The following is a 10,027-nucleotide window of genomic DNA, read 5'->3' as shown; positions in this document are numbered from 1 at the left end:
GGATCAGTTTCCCGGGGCTGCAGGACGAGAGCACCGAAAACGTGGCCGAAACAACAGAAACATAGTCTCTCAGTCCTGGAGGCAGGAAGCCCAGAATCAAGGTGTGAGCAGGACCACGCTCCCTCTGAAGGCTCTGGGGGCGGGGCGGGGGGATCTTTCCTCTCCTCTTCCAGCTTCTGGAGGCCCCTGGATGCCTCAGAGATCCATCACTCCTATCTCTGCCTCTGTGGTCACGTGGCTTCTCCTGGGTGTCTGCGTCCACATTTCTGTCTCCTTACAAGGACACCTGTCATTGGATGAGGACCCACGCTGCTCCATTGTGACCTGGTTCCAACCCAATTACATCAGCCCACACCTAATAGGGTCACACCCACAGGTACCAGGGGTTAAGACATCAGTACCTCTTCGGGGGGGGCACAATTCTACCCACTACAGAGGTTGTTTTCTTTTTTTTTTGAAGTTTATGTATTGACTTTGAGAGAGACAAAGAGAGCGTGAGCAGGGGAGGCGCAGAGAGAGAAGGAGAGAGAGAGAATCCCAAGCAGGCTCCATGAGGTCAGTGCACAGAGCCCGAAGCGGGGCTCGAACCCAGGAATACCGTGAGATCATGACCTGAGCCAAACTCAAGAGTCAGGCGCTTAACTGACTGGCCTGGTGCCCCCAGAGTATTGTTTATATGCTTGACAGTGTGCCACATTTTTTTCCTTTGTTTCATTTCATCCTTATAACCATCCTATGAGGTGAGAACGCCCAGTCCACGGGTGAGCAAACCGAGAGCAGGGCGGTCAAATCTGTGCCCACGGGCATGCACCAACCACACTGCAGAAGTAGGTCCGGGCCTCAGCCTCCAGCCAGCCCTTCACCACAGGCTAGGGGCTGAAGGAAATCAGCGGGTCATTACAGCCTAGCTGGGATCGGTGTTCCGGGTCAACTGACCGGTCCCGTCTGCGATCTGTATGTAAGGGGGCGTCTCAAAGGGCCCCGGCTACTGAGGGCCGACTTGGGTCTGAGAGAACCGAGCGTTTCCATGATGAGAACCCACCCACGGAGAGAAGGCCTTTGCCAAAGCAGCTGAGAGTCCCCAGGCCCCCTCCAGGCTCTTGCCCATACATGACGTACGAAACCGCCCGTGCACATCCCCCGTTTTTGTGCCGCGCGGGGTTACAGAGCTGTCCCCATTAGCTCCGGCCCCTCCTCGCCCCCGAATCCCTTTGGCAGACGGGGCACGGGGCCCCTAGTATGCTAGCACGCCAGCCGTCCGGCCCTTTGCTGGCCTGGACGTAAAGCTAACTAAACTAATTAATCACACCAGATTAATAAGAGTGACAAGGTGAGAGGGGTGACATTGTCCAAAATCTCCAATTTGGTGTGAGGGCGCATATTTTTTTAATCCCCACAGCAATTTATTTTCCGTATAGCAAACTTTCTCCGAGAATGTCCCAAAATGTAGTCAAGGTTAACTGTGCTGTGAGCTTATTCAATATTTATGATTCTTTTTATTTGTATTACGAGGACTTTTTGGGGACTCCAAAGGGTCCATTAATCAAACAGAGTGACAAAATGAGGCATTTGACAATCGGAACAAGGCCTGCATATTATTACGATTAGATGTCTATACCTAGACATATAGACGTAACGTCTATAGCTCGGGGAGGGGGTAGGGATAAGAGAACCAACTTAACTTTATCAACAGCTCCTGATTAATTGTTACCAAGTGTCATCCGTAAATTTCCCTTCCACTAATAATCCTCTCGGACGATCTAACAACATCCCCGGCGAGCTGGCGGTACCGAGGCTGAGTTTCTGAGACAAGGAGCGGGTGACACCGGTACCTCCAGTGACTGGCGACGGGCGGTGGACAGCGTTCAACGGAGCTGCCATCTCTGAAATACAATTATCAGCGTGATCTGCTTAAGGATTCATCATCAGCTCCTGCCTTCTGAAGACTTAAAAAAATGCCAAGACACACAGAGAGAAAGAGGTGATAAGAAGGCATCATTTTCCTCCAGCCTCATAACTGTAAATTGAAGAAAATTATTTTCTTTGCCTGCAGCTCATTGGCATATAGGCAGCATTATATTATAATTTCATAAGCATAAATCCTTTGAATAAATTTCAGAGGAATAACTGAATTAGAAATGCAAGTAAAGTATCTAAAAAACTTAACTGTAGCAGGCAGGGGAGAGGAGGTGTGAGGGGCACAGGCAAGGAGGAGAGCCCCTTCTGGGTGCCTCCCGTGGGTCCCCAGAGGCCCGGGAAGAGCTTGGTCAGGGAGAGGCCGTTTCTCACCCCCTCCTGTGCCTGATGGCGAATAAAAGAAGTTCTCCTCCTCTCCCCTTGCTCGTGTTCCAAGGAATTTGAGTCGTAATTCATCATAAATTAATTTTGGAGAAACAACAGGCTTGGGGCGTGTTATAATTATTGTTATTTGTTTATTTATTATCGTGTTAACCATTATTTATTATTGTGTTAAGCATATGTGAGATCACAAAGGTTGCTCCTGCGGTTTCCTAGCAACAAGTCTGTGGGTCCACCACGCAAGTTTCCCATCTCGGTGGGGGTGGGAGGCGGATGCCGGTTCAGGGGCCCGAAGCGTCTGTCCCTTCCTGAGGGCGCCCCTTGGGATGCACTGTGGAGGAGAAGGGTCGGCCTGGCCCCCTGCTGATGGCTCACCAGCCGCCCCCGCAGATTATCTTCAAACAAAGACCACTTGGAGGCCAAACCCTGGCCCCGGGGGCTGGTTCAGCTTGGACAAGGACGTCCTTTCCTAGGCCCGTGTTGGTCCTCAGGGAGGTGGCCACCAGGCCCCCTCCATGGCCAAGGGACATCTGCGGGGGAGGAGGCTAAGGGTTGGGAAGAGGATGGAAAACTTCCTGGGGGCCTCCGCGCCCCCCTGTCGCGGCCTGGGGCAGCCCCGTGCAGCTCCCCACCTCCCCAGGGTGACCGACTGGCTTCAGGAGCCCGTCACCATGTATGTAATGGGAACAGAGGCACAGAGCCCGGAGTTTCAACTGTGTTCACACAGCCTCTCAGGAGCACGAATATCCATTTGCAACGTCTGTTCTTGTGTCAGCACAGAAGTGCAGAGAGGGATTGGTTTCCATGTTTCCAGCACAGGGACCCTGCCGGGTAAAGGAAACCTTACCTGGGGGCCCACAGAGTGTGATGCAGGATGGGGGGACTGAACCAGAGTGACGGGACGGGTCTCCTTTGTCCGGCGTCCTCAGACAGACCCCCGCGCCTCCCATATGGATCACTTCCTATCCTGGTTAAGAAACGCATAGCAAAGGGGCCCGGTGATGCGAGTGCTTTCCCATTATGGCGGAGCCACGCACACAGGGTCCCAGGCAGAGCCCCCCGCCCCTCCCCCCCCCACCAAATGTCCAGTGAAATCCCCTGGGAGTGGCATTTTTTTCCCAGTAAACTTTTAATTGTAGAATAATTGGACTTACAGAAAAATTACAAAGACAATATAGTGCCCCCACATGCCACACACCCAGTTTCCCCGTTAGTAGCCTTGTCTATTACGATGGTAGGTCGGTCGCAATTAACGAACCAATGTCGATGCATTAGTATGAACCGAAGTCTATGTATTATTCAGATCTCCTGAGCTTTCACCTTCTTCTGTTCCAGGATTGCGTCCAGGACAGCACATTACTTCAGTTATCAGGTCTCCTTAGGCTCCTCTTGGCTGAGCCTCTCAGGTTTCGCTGAGAGTAATGACCTTGCCGGTTTTGAGGAAGGTTGGTTGTGCATTTTGAAGAGTGTCTCTCATTTTGAGTTGTCTCTCAGATTGAGTTGGATGGTTTTCTTATGGGTAATGTTATGGACGGCATGTCTCTCCCAAACTCGCATTTTGTAATCTCATCCCCAGGGTGGTTTTATTTGGAAGTGGGCCCTCTGGGGGTGATCAGATAAGGAGGGCAGGTCCCTCGTGAACGGGATCGGTGCCCTTGTGAGAAAAAGCCGCAGAGGCCACCAGCTCCTTTACCCACCAGGCGAGGACACGGCGAGAAGTCAGCAGTCTGCAAACCAGAAGAGGGCCCTTGCTGGACCACGCGGGCACCCTGATCTTGGATTTCCAGGCTCCAGGGCTGTGAGGACTCCTTGCTTGCTGTTTACAAGCCATCAAGCTCATGGTACTTTGTGAGAGCAGAGAACGGGCTAAGACAGACTGCATTTATGGGTCTGGGAGAGGAAGGTCCCAGAAATCCCATGGAGGGTGCCTGCCGTCAGGGCACTTGTTGTTGTTGATGTCAAACGTGATCACGTGGCCAAGGCGGTGTCTGTCGGGGTTCCCCCCATGGGAGGTTGCCCTTTCCCCCTGTCCATATGCTGTACTTGGGGGCAGGAAGGCCCTGTGAGCAGTCCGCCTCCTCCGGCGTGGAGGGTCCACACAAATCATTTGAAATTCTGCAGAGCAGATTCTCCTCCGTCTTCATTTCTTTAGTCAATCACTTCTTTATGGCAGGATGGACTCGGTGTAGACTTGGAGTTGTATTCCGACACTGCCTCGTTCATGTATTTGCTCAAACGTGTCAGCCAGCGGGGGTCCCTTCCATTGCTCCCGTGTCCTCCTGACATATCCCCGTCATGGCGGCACTATGGGTCTGGTTTTGTGTTTTAGCACCTCCTTACTTTCTGGCATCACAAGATGCGCCTGTCTCATATTACTTGCCCCCATTCTAGAACCGACCCTTTCTCCACAGACCCCTGGCTCTTTTTATCGGAGAAGGGCATTAGCAACCACACTCTGGATGCGGGGTGTGCTCACCGCTACAGGGCTGGGGAGCTTTCAAACCTCTGCGCATTTAGGATGCATCCAAGATCAGTTGCCAGCATCTCCTGGAGGAGGACCCAGGCCTCAGTGTTTTTAAAGCTTTGTCTGTCTGTCAAGCTGTTTCTACTTTTATATTTGGTCAATAGCCGGTGGCCTCCTAGTCTTGGGATTAGCACCTTTACATCAAGCGTATGGATACAGGGTGCCCCTCCGTGCTCCAGAAACAGTGTGGAACTTTACCAAGACGCAGGGGGCTAAATGTTTGAAAGAACTTTTGAGGGGCTGATTCTTTTCGTGGTTTGGTGTGGGGGGGGGAGTGGGGAGTGCCCGCTTCTCCCTTTTGTCTGCCTCTCTCTTACCTTTATTTTTCTTTCCTCCTTAATCCCTTGAGAAGTACCTGCCCAGTGCTCAGACCATTAGCGTCCCAGAGGCTAGGACTGGCAATCAGGTTCCATCTATCCCTTCTAGCCGGTGACCACAAGCGAGGGGCTTCGTTTCCCCTCCACCTGTGGCTGGGGACACACTGAGACCACTGCCCATTGAGTCAGAAGTAGGTGGCCGAGCTTAGAAGTAGGTGAATCAGCATGTGGCACATAGTGGGCACCGATAAAGCTAGCTCCTCCTTCCTCCCCCCACCTCCAGTCCCAGGGAAATAAGACAGGCCTGACACTGGGGCTGGAGGCCAGCTTGTCACCCTCTCTGGACCAGAGCTCGTCACCACACCTGGGGGCTTCCCTGCAAAGCAGAATCCAGGCGGGTCTACGTGGGCATAGCAGCAGGACAAACCCTCGGAGTCAGAGCACCCACGCCTGGAGATGTTCGTGCAGCGTGGGCACTGTTTGCACCCCCTGCCCTGTGGAGCTTCTCTGTGGTCAGAGGCTGCCCCCTCCTGCTCACTCAGACGCCCAGGGACTGCTCCCACGGGAGCCTGCCCTGTGCCACCCACTGACCAGTGACGATTGTTCGAATCAAAGGAATCAAATCGATCACGAGCCAATCTTACTTGGAAGTCCTTTGGAGGAACAGGAGTCCTTTACCTCAGAAGCCTGTTTTGTTGGCCAAGGCTACTTGGGGGGCCAGCTGTGACGGCCACTCTGGCAGTCCTGACTGCACAGTGGGATCCCCCGAGAGGACTTTGGGGTGGTCCGCAGAACCCGGGGCCCAGCCCAACAGCTGAGCCTCGACCTCTAACAGCTCCCTGGGGCACACCATGCGGTGATGTGGCTCCATGGGTCTCTCGTCCAAGTCTCACAGTCTCGGGAACAGAGCCTTCTGGTGCGCCGTGAGGCGTCTCTACCTGTGGGTAAATCAGCCACAGCTGGAGGGGCAGGGGAATGGGACACGCGGGCCACCAGGGGAATTGTTATCAGCTGAGCAGCCCCCATAGGGGTCCATGTAGTTAATCAGCAGTTTCTCTCCTTAAAACCGAACTAACAATAAACTCTTACCAGCAACCACAGCTTCTCAGGAGCAAGCGTCTCGTGCTGGGTCCTTCAGACATCATCCGTTCAAGCTCTCTGAACAACCATACCGCGTAGACGTGAAACCCACAGAGACGAGAAAACAGGCCGAGGGAGGTCAGGTATCACCGTCCAGGTGACCCGGCTGACATGCTTCGGAAGGGGGACCTGAGACTCCGGAGGGCGTTGTCTTCTTGAGAGTGTGACACTGGCACAAGCATCCCATACACGAGCCTCCAGACCCGGGACGCCGACAGGGAGACATGGGAGCCGTTCTTGCCCGGAGCTGCCAAAGCAAGTGTAAATGCCGGGGTTCCACCTGCCGGGACACCCGCCACCGAGCACCAATTCCCTCCGCCAACCTCAGCTCTTCCCAAACTGGAGCGCTCGCTGTCTCCCACACACGCCTCTGTTCCTTGCTGTCCCCTCCCTTCTCCCACCTGTTGGGCCCTTCGGGACTCAGTAGAAATGTCTCTTCCTGGGAAGCCTTCCTGAGTTTTGCTCCCTACACATCACACTCGGATGCTCTTTTAAGGTTTTAAAATTTTTAATTTTTATTTTTGAGGGGGGGGGAGGGGCAGAGAGAGAGGGAGACACAGAACCCAAAGCAGGCTCGAGGCTCCGAGCCATCAGCACAGAGCCCGACACGGGGCTCGAACTCACGGACCATGAGCTCAGCACAGAGCCCGATGCGGGGCTCAAACTCATGGACTGCGAGATCATGACCTGAGCCGAAGTCAGACGCTTAACCGACTGAGCCACCCAGGCGCCCCATCTTGTGCTTGTCAGCCGTGCTACTTAGGATACTTTGCTTTGCCCTAAGGTATCGGAGCTCATTCTGTCCTTCCCTTCAGACAAGAGGAAGGTCTTCCTCGTCACCGTCCCCTCTCCGGTGTCCGGCCTGGGGTGGGCTCTTGGTCCTCGTTGGGTTGAGTTGATTCGAGGCTCAATGACACCTGTGCCGAGTCCTTCCCTGCAGGGAGGAGACCCTTCTCCATCACACTGGTTCCCACCATCTAGAGGAGACATGCTGGGCAGATTCACGGCCAGTCCTCACAGCGGTGGAGAGATACAGACAAATTCCACACATGACCGTGGCCTTTGTGACGCGTGGACAGATCTGGTCCTCCCCGCTGCCCTGAAGGTAGGTGCCGCCACAGGACTTGCTTTGGGCAAGGAAATGCAGGCAGTGGTGAAAGTGTCTCTCCCAGGCAGAAACTGAGGGTCGGGGGACTCACTGGGCTCCCCTGCTCCCTTTGTCCTGACTGGGCACTCAACGGAGCCTGTGTCTAGATAAAGTACTATCAGTGGGGGTGGGGGCTATGGCACCCCCGTGAGAAGACCTCCCCCCACTGCCCTACACCTAGGCAGAAGAAACAGCAGCTCCTGTGTTGAGCCATGAAGACTCTGGGTTATTTGTTGCCATGGTTTAACCTAGCTTTTCTGACGAGCGTAGTCACATATCGTGCCTTCTTGGATACAACCGGTACCTTCCCGAATAATCTAGATCTTGTCTGTACATGGAAAGAGGGTTCACAATAATGACACTACGGAACTGAGCGTGGCGACAAAACGTGTGTGATACGGCCTCAGCCCTATTGTGCTGTGTAGCTCTGAGCAGACGCACGCATACACAGAAGCATACAGGACGGACTTTCCTTGGAAGCAATTTTTCATGCTTCTATGAAAGCTGTTAATTTTTCTCGTTGGAGGTAGGCCAATTCGGCTCAGTTCATGGAGGCGTCCACTGCAAAATTCATCTAGCATTATTTCCTGAAGCTACCTAAGGTGCAGACTAGAAGAATGGGTATTTTCTCTTAATGAAAAGATAGTCGGATGAGGGGGGGGGAGAAATGCCTTTCCTTTCTTCCTTTCTCTTTCTTCCCTTAAAAAAACTCACAATGATGTTGTGATTAACTTGCATTTTGCAGCATAGTGGATATGACAGTCAACCAAATTAATCCCATTATGCAAAACCCAGTTCACAAATGGTTTTGCATTTTTGCAAAATTATGTCAATTTCCCTATAAATTGGAGAGACTGTGTCAGTTTCCTGAACTGCACAGAGACGCTACTCAGTGCTGTATATCTATATTCCTCTAATTCAAAAAGATACAGATTTTAGCTCCGTGCCACACATTAGGATTCATAACTTTAATGCTGATATTTTTGTTTACATGAGACTTGCATGAGAATTACCAACAGTTTTCACATTCGTTTAAAATCTTCCTCCCCACCATACTCATCGTGGTGGCAAAAAAGAATTAGGAGCTTGAACAGAAAATGGTGAGAACAAAAACCATCCCTATTGTGATTCGAGGACCGCGATTCCTTCTTTCGTCCCACCTCTGAAGCCCTCGGCTTCTCCGGCCAGGCTCCCCGCGCCCTCGCCGGGGCTCTGCCTCTCTGTCGGTGGCGTTAGCGCGGGGAGAGCAGGGACGGCCGCCCACCTGCCGTCCTCTTGGCCAGCCGCAGACGTGCTGTTGGTGGCCAAATCTGCTTGGCATGGACCGCGATCTGTGAATTCCCTATAACTGGACCACCTTGTCAAATTAAGCCCGCTCCTGCGTGGAGCTGCTGAGCAGCCTGGATCTGGAAGTCCCCGCTCTCTGACCCCTGTCACCAGCCCTCCGAGCCCCTAACATCTGCTCTCTGGGAGCTGCCTTTTCACCTGGTTCATTTCAGATGCAGCAGGGCACTCCGTTCTGAGCTCAGCACTGCCCCTCTCTCTCTTACGGGGAGAAAGAAAAAGCTTCCTTGTTTTGAAGACCGGCGCTCTGAGGGCTAAATTACTTACTGAATTCAGAAAATCTATTTTTTAATGGTTATTCTTTCTCCGCGTAGCACTTTTTATTCCGGTAATGCTTTCTTGAACGGTGAATTGTTGACTTTTTATGCCTCAGATTTATTAGACATGTGCCAAGTTGTCAACCTCCTACTGTTTTCATTTGTGTCCACCTTGCAAACAGCAGGGAAAAATACTTTTTTTTTCCACGAACGCTCACTTCTTGGCAGTTCTGAAACAAATTTTTGAACAGTTGCTGTTCCTATTGATAGCAATAGTTTGATGTTTCAAAAAAAAAAAAACCCAGGGTTTTATTTTCCCCTAAATTTTTGACACGTTCTGTCATATCCTATCATATCATACCCTGATGCATCAAAAACAAAAAGAAGGGAGGTCCCAGCCTGCACTGTTCACATAGATCATGAGTCTTCGCTAAACACCCTCCCATCTGTTCACCGCGTCCATCCTTTTGTCCCCGCTCCAATGCTGGTATTCCTCACTAAAATCTGTTCTTGCTTCTTTCTAGACACCGCACTCTCCCCAGCGAGGCTGCCTGAGCTCGGTGAGAAATGGTCCCGAGGAATCAGGAGGCTGTGGGCATTTTCCTACCGCTGGCTGCCCGCGATTCTGACGCATCGTGCAACGGACAGGGACAGTAATGAAAAAGAAGAAACACAAATGAAGTGAATGGCCAGTCGCCTCAGGCAAATGTCCCCTGCAGTTGCTGATACTGTGAAAAATAAAAAAAGTCAGCAATCAAAACTCCTCTTCCCAGAGACTCTTCCCGCCAGGGCCACCGGGCCCTCCATGCTGAGGCTTTGAAATGAGGGACACAGTGGGACGGGCTGGCTCCTGTTCTGGCCTGGCGACAGCTTGCTCTCCGTCCCAGCTGCAGGGCTTGCGGAGAGGGGAGGCGGGATGGGGGGGGGGGGCGACCACGCCCCATCCCCACTGGGGCTGCCCGGCCACTCTCAGGACCCTGCGGACGCAGCCTCGGGTGGA

At 52.7% G+C, this 10,027-nt stretch overlaps 1 long non-coding RNA gene across 1 annotated transcript; it reads left to right on the top strand.

The window, feature by feature from the left end:
* The first annotated feature begins 444 nt into the window (after positions 1 to 444).
* Positions 445 to 9,781, top strand: LOC109251773 (uncharacterized). The gene is made up of 3 exons (XR_008422319.1): positions 445 to 555; positions 7,220 to 7,384; positions 9,552 to 9,781. It is a non-coding gene; the product is annotated as an uncharacterized LOC109251773 (long non-coding RNA).
* The last annotated feature ends 246 nt before the right edge of the window (positions 9,782 to 10,027 follow it).

This window comes from Panthera pardus, unplaced genomic scaffold (genome assembly GCF_024362965.1).
Source record: "Panthera pardus isolate Hobbes unplaced genomic scaffold, ASM2436296v1 HiC_scaffold_15, whole genome shotgun sequence".
In the NCBI taxonomy this organism is placed as follows: Eukaryota; Metazoa; Chordata; class Mammalia; order Carnivora; family Felidae; genus Panthera; species Panthera pardus.
The sequence above is the reverse complement of the archived record's forward strand: the minus strand, read 5'-3'. Positions and strand labels throughout refer to the sequence as shown.